Source organism: Macaca thibetana, chromosome 4, assembly GCF_024542745.1.
Source record: "Macaca thibetana thibetana isolate TM-01 chromosome 4, ASM2454274v1, whole genome shotgun sequence".
Classification (NCBI taxonomy): Eukaryota; Metazoa; Chordata; class Mammalia; order Primates; family Cercopithecidae; genus Macaca; species Macaca thibetana.
This window is the reverse complement of record NC_065581.1, coordinates 46093195-46106389: the sequence shown is the minus strand read 5'-3', so window position 1 is coordinate 46106389 and position 13195 is coordinate 46093195. Positions and strand designations below refer to the sequence as shown.

Sequence of the window (13195 nt, the reverse complement as noted above, 5' to 3'; positions counted from 1 at the left end):
CATTTGCTCTGATTTTTTTTGATCTTGTAACCACACTTTCTGATGAGATAGCGCCACTGACCGACAAGGACCACCTACCTCAGGGTGACTAGTAGTAGTGGAGTGTCTGTTGTTTTCCCATTACTTACGTATTCTTGGTGACAGATGGTATAGAATGTGTTCATATCAGGATATGACCTCTGGTTCTGCACCGTCATAATATAAAATAGGTGAGGTGAGTGAGTAGGATGGGCAATAGGAATATTTCTGGAAGCCATTCCTGTACTCTGACAGGTAGCCATACAAGGAAGTGGTTGGGTATATCTCACCCCAAATCAAAGGTATCCCTAAGTCATCCCTTCCTTAGCAAGATTCCAAAAATGTCTGATCTAGAAAAGTATTATCCTGTGTAGAGTTCAGATCTTCTGAGGTTGTTGGAGTCAACCCAGAACTTAGAACGTGACTGTGAACTAGTGTTCCTTCTTCTAGGACCCAAGATTTACTTTTATAGCCAGACCTAGGTATGCGTCCTTCTGGACACTGCAGTTTATCAAGTTGAACATTACCCTATTTCAGTTGCAGTGAGCGGAGATAGTGCCACTGCACTCCAGCCTGGGTGACATAGTGAGACTCCATCTCAAAAAAATATATATATATTTATATATATATACACATTTATATATTTATACACAGTTATATATATAAAACATAGGCATATATGCGTGTGTGTATATATACACACACACACGTATAATTATATATATATATTATATATATTTATATAAGCATGTATATATACATACATATATACACACACACATATATATGGTTTTTACCCAGAGCAATTAAATGATTATAGATGAGAGTCAGGAAAGAAGTGACTCTGTTAGGGGTTGACTTTGTAAAATAATTATATAATATTATAATATTAATATATAAATATATTATTAATTATTATGATAATTTATAAATAAATTACGAATGTGATTCTTTTTTAAATCCCCTAGAGCATGGATGGGTCAGGAATTATAATTATGTATTAATAATTATTAAAATTTCAGAAATATTAATTTTATATATATAGTTTTTGGAATGCTGATCATGATCTAGAACAATGATTCTCATCCTTGGCTACACACTAAAATTACCTAAAAAGCTTTTTAAAAATGTAATGCTGGCCGGACGCGGTGGCTTATGCCTGTAATCCCAGCACTTTGGGAGACTGAGGCGGGTGGATCACGAGGTCAGGAGTTCGAGACCAGCCTTACCTACATGGTGAAACCCCGTCTCTACTAAAAATACAAAAATTAGCCAGGCATGGTGGTGTGCACGTGTAATCCCAGCTACTCAGGAGGCTGAGGCAGGAGAATAGCTTGAACCCGGGAGGCAGAGGTTGCAGTGAGCCAAGATAGTGCCACTGCACTCCAGCCTGGGTGACATAGTGAGACTCCATCTCAAAAAAATATATATTTATATATGTAAAACAGGGACGTGGTATATATATATATTTACATATATACATATGTATATACATACACATTCCTATATGTGTATACATAGACATTCCTGTATGTGTATATACACATATGTATATACACGTGTGTATATACACATATGTATATATACATATGTATATGTGTATATATACACACGTGTATATACATATGTGTATATATGTGTGTGTATATATGTGTGTATATACGTACACGTGTGTGTGTGTGTGTGGTTTCTACCCAGACCAGTTACATCAGAATCTCTTGGGGTAAGTTCTTGGCATTGGTACATTTTTCAGATCTATAGGTGATTCTAATGTATAGCCAAGTTGAGAATGACTGGTCTTGTCATACATTAAAAATGTATGATCTGATGATACATTATAAATGAATGTTAAATAATATATTGAGTTTTGGAGGTTGGTCCTAAATATTTTTTAAAAAGAATGTTTCAAAACATAAAAATTGATAACCATTTTTCTTAATTATATGTTGATTAAGCCTCTCCAATTATTATGACATTATTGAAACTCTTTTCTACAATGTTGTATAAAAACGTAGTCCATGAAGTTGAATAATAGTTTATGAAGTTGAAAAAAGGACAGGGGAAGGTTTCACCAGTGTTTTAACAGAAATAAATAATATTTTTGCCAGATGATTGCATTTTCATGGAAAATTATTGGAAGTTGCATTCCTTTAACTTATTAATGTTTTCTGATCAAATCATGATCAAATCAACAGATCAAGTATAGGTGGTAGTTTCTCTTAAGTTCTTTACACATATATCTTGATTTCAACTAGATTATCCAAGTCTCACTTTTTTTTCTTTTTACTAAAACCATAAAAATTATGGTATTAAATCATGGAATTACTTCATTAAATATCTGTGTGTCAACAAATATTTCACACTAGCTTTGGAACTTATTGTAAAAAGTGTTCTGATAAAAAAAAAAACTTCATCATTCTAAAATATATATATATAAAGAGAAAACTAAGGGTTTTAAAAATATATATTTCCTCATTTATTTATTATTACTATAATAGAGTTGGAACATTTTAAAAAGCTTGTTTCTTGTTATACTCATAAACTTACTTATATTTCTTTGGGTTGACAGATGAACTCTGCAAAGCTGACACTGATTTAAGATTTTTATAAACAAAAATTCCAGGAATTTCTTGACATTATATTAATTATATTAGTATCAGAACAGAAAATATATATTATTATATTAGTATCAGAACAGTAAAGGGAGCTAGCATTTTGAAATTTATGTTAGTCATTGAGCCTATGCCTTTAAATGTGACAGCAAAGGTTATCCTAAGAAGTGTTTGCATTGTATCTTTTGACCACTCTAGAACTCAGGAAGGATGCAACAGTTTTGTTAGTTAAAAAACACTATACAAATGTTGAGGATATCTGCATGACCTTAGAGGACTGAAAGCATTTTTGTCATCCTGTGATAAGAATAAAACCAGGTGGCTGTATTCTGTGGCTTAGGATGTGGGTTTCTTTGTTTCTGATAGTCTCAGACACTGAGAGAAACAACTTCCATATGCAAAATGAGCTGTGTTTTTAAGCATCTTGTAGCTTGGTAGCATAATTATTGGCCATAGAATCTTCTATTGGCTGGTTTTTGTGTGTGTGTGACAAGCTATTTTCCTTTTTTTCTTCTTCTTTTTTAAATCCCCTAGAACATAGATGGGTCATGTTGAGAAATTATAAACATATTATTTACTGTAAGATAGAGGTAATGAGTTTGGCTTTATTCTTCTTGAATCTGAACGTTACATGAATTATTTGCTGTAAGGTGTATTTCAAAAATAGAAATTTGCCCATTTTGGGGTAGATTGGTAGATATAAATATATCATTTATATATAAGTGAACTTTTACTGGTTTCTTCAACAGAATGCTTCACAGTAGCTTCAAGTTAGCTCCATTGCCCTAATAGGGGTTTTCCTGAGTACAGTGACCCTGGAATCTCAGTCTTGCCCCTTGGTCCTTTTCCCCTTATTTATCTATAATTGTGTAACAGTGAAAAGGAGGCCTAGCATGACTAACTCCATTTTTGTTCCTAACTCCCTATCCTTCATGTCCTCTTTTAGGTTAGCTGCTTTTGCTTATCTTTGTACATAGGCCAAGCTAACTATGGGAGGAATTTAGCTTATAGTTTAAAGCAAGGATGATAATAGTCCCTTCCTTGAAATGAACTCCTGAGGAGTTAAGGAGGATTTACACAGAAGTGACAATGTAGTGTTAAAGATTTGTTGAAGCATTGTGAACTGACCAAGGACAAAGACGTTTCCGTCTTCTTTGACCCTCACTGCTGCCCACATCAGCCCCTTCCCTCATCTCCCTTTCCCCCACATAAAAGGAGACTAAAATTCATATTAACTTAAGGTGGTTCTTTAGGACACTAGTCCACCCTCTTCTTGGTTTGCTGGCTCTCCAAATAAAAGTTACTTTCCTTGCCTCTTGACATCTTGGCTGTCATGTGGCGAGTGGTAAAAGCTTTGAACTTCGTGACATTTCATTAGAAAACAACCTTCTCAATTAATTGCTTATGAAGCAAAGTCTACTTAATATGAGAATATTTATGGTTCAACATATATATTTGAAATAGGAAGTTAGAGCTATCTTAATCACATTCGGATGAGCCCGGTAAGATGCATTTTTTGTTTCACACCAATTTTGTTGTGCTATTTTTTTCAAATCTAAGTTTTTTCTTTCTAAGATGACCAGAGTTTCACTCCAAATTGCAGATCAAACACTACCTTCTCAACGGAAGTCATGTACTGACTGTCCGTATATCAGGCTCGTAGGTATAGAGGCCAAGGGAGAGCTTCCCCTTTGCCCTCTGAAGGTTCTCTGAAAATGAGCTGACAAAAGGTAGATTAATAGGGGAAAGGTCATACACATTTGTTTAACAGGTATTACACGGGGGAATTGCAGGAGAATGATTACCCAATAACCCAATGAGGTTTAGATGCTACGTATTCTTCCTCACTGGAGATAGCGTTGAGGGGTGCAGGGCGGTATGTAGGAGTAAAAGATTTTTTAGGGGAAATGAAGGAGCCTAAAGAACAATGGCCTGGGACTAAGTTCCTCTGAACTGGAGTCGGGGAGCAGGAAGATGAGAAGCACAACTTCACTGTGAACAAAGGTTGTCCTATTATGCAGATAAATTCCCTCAGGTAATCTCTAGAAGCTATTCTCAGAAGAATAGATGAAAAGTCTGTTTGAGCATGGTGACTACTGGCTGAAGTCTCCTCTCTTCTCTAGTGGTTAATTGGTCCTGATTATTTGATGAGATTCTTGGGAGGAGGTCTGTTATTTTCTGAGCCACAACATTGGCATAAGATATCTTTCTTAGCCCTGATGCTATTCTTGGAAGTTTTCTTCTTCCCTTTTTTTTTTTTTTTTTAAATTGTTCAGTCATTTCTTCATTGAATAGACATTGACTAACCATCATCCTCCAATCATTTTGTTTCAAACACTTCCTAGAATGCTTCCTATATAGTAGGCATGAAGTATATGTGAATGAATTGACTGTATGGATTTCAAGCTACTTGTGTTTTAAGCTAAGTAGGCAAAACCAAAAGTATTGATTGACCTTTGGAATTTTTTTTGTTTGAAATTAGTTCTAACATAGGAGGACTAAGCACTGTTTTTTCTTTCTTTCTTTCTTTTTTTTTTCTTTTGAGACAGAGTCTTGCTCTGTTGCCCAGGCTGGAGTGCAGTGGCGCGATCTCAGCTCACTGGAACCTCTGCCTCCCAGGTTCAAGCGATTCTCCTGCCTCAGCCTCCCGAGTAACTGGGTCTACAGGCATGCACCAGCTCGCCTGGCTAATTTTTTTGTATTTTTAGTAGAGACGGGGTTTCACCATATTGGTTAGGCTGATTTCGAACTCCTGTCCTTAACTGATCCGCCCACCTCAGCCTCCCAAAGTGCTGGGATTATAGGAGTGAGCCACCGTGCCCAGCCTAAGCTCTGATTTTTTATCTTGCCCAAATTCCTACCTACAAGCATGTGCCATCACTACTGGCTACTTTTGTATTTTTGGTGGAGACGGGGTTTCACATGTTGGCCAGGCTGGTCTCAAACTCCTGACCTCAAGTGATCCATCAGCCTCGGCCTCCCAAAGTGTTGGGATTACAGGTGTGGACCACCGTGTCCAGCCAACATTATCTTTTGACTTATCTTTGGTAACACAAATATGCACAGTCATTTTTCATTTAATTTTTATTAATGTATTATAGTTCCTCTGCAGGTTGAGTCATCAGTTTCTTTTCATTGTTGCCTTATTAATTTTACTTTATTACTGAGAGTTGTTTCATGAATATGAGACATACACATTCTGATGTCTATCTGTTGTTCCTATTAAGTGATTAATTCCTATTGTCCCTATTAAGGGACTAATTCATTCATCAAACGTTATTGTGTGCCTATCATGCCTAAGGTATTGTTCGCTAGGACCACACTAGTGAAGAAGATGAAGGTTCTGTCTTTATGAAGCTTACATTCTATTGGCAGAAGTAGACAACAAACAGATACATGATACTATGTCTGATAGTGGTAAGTCCTCGGAAGAAAAATAAAGCAGGATAAGGGGATGGATTGTGATAGAAGCTGATATTTTCAATATGGTGACCAAAAAAGGCCAACCTGAAAGGTGTTATTTGAGCTAAGATCTGAATGCCATTATGCCAGAATGCCTCAGATGTTGCTATATTGCTCTTCCTGTGTGAGAGAATAGCAAATGTAAAGACGTTTAGGTAGGAATGTATTTGGTGTGTTTGAGGAACATCACAAAGGCTGTTTGGTAAGGGTAGAAGGTATATATAGATGAGGGCAAAGAAGCCAGACCTTGTAGGGCATGGTCAGGAGTTCTGATTTTATTTAAGAGTGTGTGTGTGTGTGTGTGTGTGTGTGTGTGTGTGTGTGTGTGTATTTTTTACTTAAAGGATTTTGAGTAGGGGAGCATATGATTAAATTTAAAAGGATTACTCTAGGAGCTGGGCATGGTGGCTCATGCCTGTAATCCCAGCACATTGGGAGGCTGAGGCGAGTGGATCACTTGAGGTGAGAAGTTTGAGACCAGCCTGGCCAACATGGTGAAAACCAGACTCTCCTAAAAATACAAAAATTAGCTGGGCGTGGTGGTGCACACCTGTAGTCCCAGCTACTCGGGAGGCTGAGGCACGAGAATCACTTGAACCTGGGAGGCAGAGGTTGCAGTGAGCTGAGATAGCACCACTGCACTCCAGCCTGGGCGAGAGAATGAGACTGTGTCTCAAAAATAAAAATAAAAGGATTACTCTAGCTGCTTTGTGGAGGAAACACATCAGGTGGGACAGAGGTGAAAGCAGACAACCAGATAGACGTCTACTAGAATTGCCCAGGCTAGAGATGGTAGTAGCTTAGCTTAAGGCATTAGCAGTTGGAGATGTGAAAATTGATTGCATTGTGGAAATAAATACTCTAAAGGTAGCTGGCAAGATTTGCTAATAGACCTGATGTGGTGCACAAGAAAAAGCAAAATGTTGGAGATGATTTTAAGGCCTTTGGGCTGAAGAATTGGTAATGATGGTGCCAATGAGATAGTGAGGAACTACGTTTGGAGAAGAAAATTAAGATTTTCAGTTTGGATGTGTTCTGTTTATGATACTAAGTTAGCAGTGGGATCAGAGAGTCTGGAATTCTGGGGAAGAGTTAGCATAGAAGTTTGGGAATCAGTTTATAGATGGTATTTAAAGATTTGGGACTAGATGAGATCACCTAGAAAGTATATATAGATATGGAAGAGAAGTTGGTCTGAGAATTGAGCCCTCAGGCACAAGTTAATGTTACAAGAACAGGAAGAGAACCAACCAAAGAAACTGAGAAGATGCTGCCATTGAGATAGAAGAAAACCAGTGCATCATGGTGTCCCAGCAACCAAATGAAGAAGGATTTCAGAAAGGAAAGAGTGAACTGTTTTAATGCTAAGGGCCTTTATCACTGGGCTAACTAGCTAGCCTATAGGTAGACAATATTTGCCTAGAAAAGAGAAACTTGGTATAAATCGATGTTAATTTTAAAAATACTTTTAGAAAACAGTTACAATTATGAATTAGAATTACATTTTTAAGTCATAATTACCTGTAAGATTTAATGCCCAGTGTTGGAGGAAGGTTAAACACTTTTAACTTGTTTTAAAGTGAGTACAGTTAACTTTCTGTTTCTGAGGGCCTGATTTAAGCATTTCTTTGCCCAACTTCGCTCCATTACAGTCTAGTCTCTGTGTGATAATCTTAAATGGCTAAACATTTCTAAGAATATCAATTTGATATGAGCAATCTTAATTACACATAATCTGAAATACTTTTGTCAATATGAATGCTATATGTGGTAGTATATGGGCTTTCAATCTTTTTGGAACTTGCTTTACAGAGGATTTAGAATAATGTTTGTAGAAATTAGTAAATTAGAATAGTTTTTTAACACTGAATTAAAAATACTAGATATAAAGCTTTACTTATAAGTACTAAAATTTATTTAAAGTTTAATTTGAACTCATTTAGTTTAGTGTCTGCATACCCACTTTTCTCTTTTCAAAATTTTTCAAAAATTCTTTGTCTTGTTAATAGCCGTAAAGGCTATAGTTGGAGAAATATGTATGAAACATCTTTTTCTTTGGATTTCAAGAAGTTAACTTTTTTGTTTTCTGGTTACTTGTCTCATTGAATTCTTTGAAACAGCAGAATAAAGATGGCCAGGTGCGGTGGCTCATGCCTGTAATCCCAGTACTTTGGGAGGCTGAGGCAGGTGGATCATGAGATCAGGAGTTTGAGACCAGCCTGCCCAGGGTGGTGAATCCTGTCCCTACTAAAAATACAAAAAATTAGCCGGGCATGGTGGTGCACACCTGTAGTCCCAGCTACTTGGGAGGCTGAGGCAGGAGAATTGCTTGAACCTGGCAGGCGGAGGTTGCAGTGAGCCAAGATTGTGCCACTGCACTCCAGCCTGGGCGACAGAGCGAGACTCCATCTCAAAAAAAAAAAAAAAAAAAAAAAAAAAAGCAGAATACAGATGATAAGTAGAAGTAGAAGTTGGTCTGAGAATCGAGCCCTCAGGCACAAGTTAATGTTTCAAGAACAGAAAGAGAACCAACCAACCAAACTGAGAAAATGCTGCCATTGTGATAGAAAAAAACCAGCAGAGCATGGTGTCCCATGCTGAATTACTTTATATTCAATATTGATTCTGAATTTAGTTTATATTCCATATTGAATGTTAAGAGAAAAATGTCTCATTTTGTGTTTTGTCTTTCTACTCAGCTGAGTTTTAGTAGACTCTTAAGTATTTATATATTTATCTGTTTCATATGTTAGCTCTACAAGAACAGAAATTTCCAACAATGGTCATTTTTTCATCAGACATTTCCATGTATGTTTGACTGATGTTCAGTTAAGACTTGACAAAAATTTCCCAAGTAATATTTTTAGGGACCCATATATTAAGCTATATCTGAATGCTACTGTTTTTTTGTTAAAAAAGGAACAAATAAAACTTTGAACTTTTAGAATTGAAAATGTATAACTTTCATATATCCTAATTGGTTCTTTTGATTTATGACTAGCTCCTGGAATCATGAGTAAAAAATGTTAGCTTCATTAAAGAAATCATGAATATTTTAGAATAACAGTTCTTAACCTTAGTTGTACTTTTCTGTAACCATTCTGAGGAGCTCTTAAAAAAAAAACATTGATGCTGGGGCCCCAATTTCAAATATTCAGATTCATTTTACCTGATGTGTAGCCTAGACCTTTTTTAAAAAAGTTTTCCTATGACTTTAGCATTCAGCCAGTGTCCGAACCACTGTGCTGAAGCCGTCACTCACAGTATCACTGTCTGAATAAGGATGGGAAATTTTACTTAGATATGCTAATATTTTAGCTATATAATACCAAACATAGAGATATTTGGAATTATTTTAAAAGTTTTTTGTCCAGATTGTTAACATTTTTTAGACTTTACTTAACACTGACCAGATAACAACTACCTTAGTATATTCTCACTTTGATTTCTGGTTTATACTACATTCAAAAACATTGATGTGAGTTCAGGTGTGTCTATCTAAACATGGATTTTACATGATTTCAGCTTTTCTTCTACTCAAGCATTAGAGAGATAATTTTTAAATGGTTTTTGCAACTGACAAATTTATCTTCTCTCAAATGATTTGGCAGTGATGCTATTTTGTAAAGTAAATTAACTAATGGAAAAATTGTAAAGTCTTGAGGAGCTCCAGTAGGGGATTCCATTTCCATTATAAACTTACTACTGTAGACTGTACATAGTGGAAACTGAATTTAAAAGTGTTATGCAGAGTTTTTAACCTAAATCGTTAAACTTTATTTTGTCATTTTTTTTTGGTTATGATTTTCCTTTCAACTGTAGTAGGTCATAGATAGCTACAAGTTGGCATTTATGGGCAATAATTGGAGTGAAAATTGACAGTGACACTTGATTTCCACTTTGGACAGTATTTATAATTTGTGACTCATGACGGAGTTATGTATGGGCAACATTTGTTCATACTAATGCGTATTTGTCATAGGTATGTGTTACAATATTTTTCAAGTTACAACTACTATACACTAATATGTTTAGTAATCCCAATAGTTCACACAAAAGAGAACTGGAAATTTAAGATGTCCAAAATCATATTGTGTACTAAAGGTTTGGGATGACTACATAAATAAAGATGGGAAAACACTATAACTTACAAGCCTGGGCACTGAAATCAGCAAACTTGAATATAACTCCACTACTTAGAGTCAGTCCTGCTAAAATGCAACATATTTGCTCCTAAAATTCAGCATGCTTTTCAAAATTACACATTGAAAACCACAGGACTTATGGGAAAATGGTGTTATGGCACAATACTCAAAAACTCAGTGACACATTTAAAAAAGATCATAAGTGTTAAATAGATAATAAATAAATTCTGCCATATATTTGGCACTTTATATTGAAAAATACCTGAATTCCCTTGTGGAAGCAGAAAAGGTTGCAGCTTATGAGTTGTGAAGTGATGGAAAGAGGATTATTTGAAGTCAGAAGGAAAGTTATAGTACCAGATCTGAATAGGTATCAGTCACAACTCACACCGTGAACTGAGATAGCTGGTTAATGTCTGAGTGTGTGCTTTTGGTGTACTCCTGTATGACTTAGTTCAGTTGGTTCAGTTTTCTGTATTCACCTTATGTTTCTTATGGATGAAGTCACTCATAAGCAAAATGAAATCGGAGTTATGCTCAAATTGTTCCCTGATGTATCAGTTGGATTGGGACAAATTTGCATTTTCAGAATAAGTATTACAGCAGAGCTGATTATACCATCTAGTTAGCTCTGGCACATTACTTAACCTCTCAGAGCCTTGATTTTCTCATGTGTAACATAGGAATAGTAGTATTGACCTCGTAGGAGTTTGAGGAGGATTAAATGAAAGTCTACATACAAGTTTAAAATAGAATATGGTATATGTTTGTTACGAAGGAAGGAATTTTCTATAACTCCTATTTAGAAATCATCCCATCTGGAGAAATTAAAAATGTATGTTTTTGTAATTTTTACTTCTTCAGTTAGACATAGATGTTTTATATATAGATTTAGTGTTTTGTAGATAATTTAAGTCTATGTGTGTAATTCAGTTAGTTGCTACCAGCAGTGATGCTTTGCTTTATCCATGGGTACATGATAAAAATACATGATAGAAAGTTAGCATGTTCTTATTGCTTAATTTTTTCTGTAATCATCAATTTATTTGTTAAAATAGTACAGTTATTTAACAGCTAGCTAACTGACACTATTTCATCATCTTTCTTCTTTCCCTTACATTCATTGTCTTAATCTTTCATCTTTAGTATTATCATAATATAATCAAATTCTTCTGTCCTCTGCCCCTTTCCTGTTTCTAGCACTAGGATTTGCCTTTATCTTCCGCCAATTCATTCATCCTCCATACCACTGCCAAAGTGACAGGGATCAGGCTATTTCCTTGCTAGAATTTTCTCCACACCTCCCAGCCACCTCTTCCTATGACACCAGGCACTGAAGGCATCCTAGATGATCTAATTCTTGTCTGTCCTGTTGGAGATGTCTGGATCATATCTGTCTGGTCAGGTCCCTTATATCCTTCCTTCGTGTATCTCTCTCCCACAACAACATTACACTGTATAATAATATTTTTCACATTTATGGCCTCACTGAAGTCTAAGTTCTTTGTGTTCAGAGATTTTGTATTACTGTCTCTTGGGTCTAGCATATACTAGATGTCCAATCAGTATTAGGGAAATGAATGAAGGAAGGAAGGAACAATGAAGAAAATGTAGGTCAAAATGTTTAAAAATTGAACACCTAGGTTCAAGTTAATGAATTAGTTCAGCTTTTATCATTCATTGTTTAATTTCATATTTCTTTGTCTTTTTAGCTGAAAAGAGGATAATGTATTTTAAGTATCTCGACAATATAATGTAGTGGTCAAGAGAACAGTCTGTGAAGCTAGACTGAAGACTCGTTGGTTAGATTTCTCACTCACCTACTTACTCATTTGATGAAGGTCAGCAATTTACTAAACCTCTCAGTGCCATAGTTTCTTTACCTGGTAAATGAGAATAATAATAGTATTTGTTTCATCAACTTACTATAATGAGTAAATAAACTGTTACTGCTAAAGTGTCTAGAATTTTAGGTGGCATATGGTGAATAATAGATGTTTCCTATTCTTGTTGTTCTTAATTATTATGAACTAATGACCTGCCCTTAAGTTGCAAAGACTTTTTTCCTATAACTTTTTTAAGGACTTTTTCCTATCATTGCTCTAGAGCATCTTTGCTTATACCATTCTCTCCTACTTCTGATGTGATGTTTCTTCTCAGTTGAATAAAGAAAATCTTACCAGATTCAGGTGTGAGTTAGTGATTAAAGGAAATCAAGGCTAATCTACTTCACCCAGTATTGATGCTTTATAAGGCCAACCACCTTTTGTAGTGATTATTAGGCATTGATTGTATTTGTATTATTGCTACATATATTATGCACTTAATATGTTTAGCTATTAAAGATGAGTAAGAAAATATTTATTTTTATTTCAATAGTTTTTGGGGAACTGGTGCTTTTTGGTTACATGGATAAATTCTTTAGTGGTGATTTCTGAGATTTTGGTGCACCATCACCCATGCAGCATATACTGTTCCCAGTGTATACTCTTTTATCCCTTATCCGCCTCCATCCCTTCTTCCTGAGTCCCCAAAGCCCATTATTGTGCCTTTGTGTCCTCATAGTACAGCTCCCACTTATAAGTGAGAACATATGATATTTAGGTTTCCATTTATATATTCCATTTAGTATATACCTATACTTTATCCACTCATTGATTGATGGGCATTTAGGCTGGTTCCATATTTTTGCAACTGTGAATTGTGCTGCTATAAACATATGTGTGCAAGTGTCTTTTTCATTTAATTACTTACTTTTCTCTGGGTAGATACCCAGGAGTGGGATTCCTGGATCAAATGATGGTGCTACTTGTAGTTCTTTAAGGAATCTCCACACTGTTTTCCATAGCGGTTATATTAGTTTACGTTTCCACCAGCAGTGTAAAAGTGTTCCCTTTTTACCACATCCACTCTAACATCTATTATTTTTTGATTTTTTATATTAGGACCATTCTTACA

General features: G+C 35.6%; 1 protein-coding gene across 5 annotated transcripts in view; it reads left to right on the top strand.

Annotated features, from left to right (window-relative positions):
• The window catches only part of SUPT3H (SPT3 homolog, SAGA and STAGA complex component), a 527431-nt gene that overhangs the window by 203895 nt on the left and 310341 nt on the right, over window positions 1-13195 (top strand). Inside the window, exon 2 of one of the 5 annotated variants that reach the window (XM_050788265.1) lies at window positions 11950-12078. The exons of the other annotated variants lie outside the window; for them this stretch is intronic. The gene's annotated coding sequence lies outside the window, so the exon portion shown is untranslated. The remainder of the gene's footprint in view (window positions 1-11949; window positions 12079-13195) is intronic. 5 annotated transcript variants of the gene reach the window in all.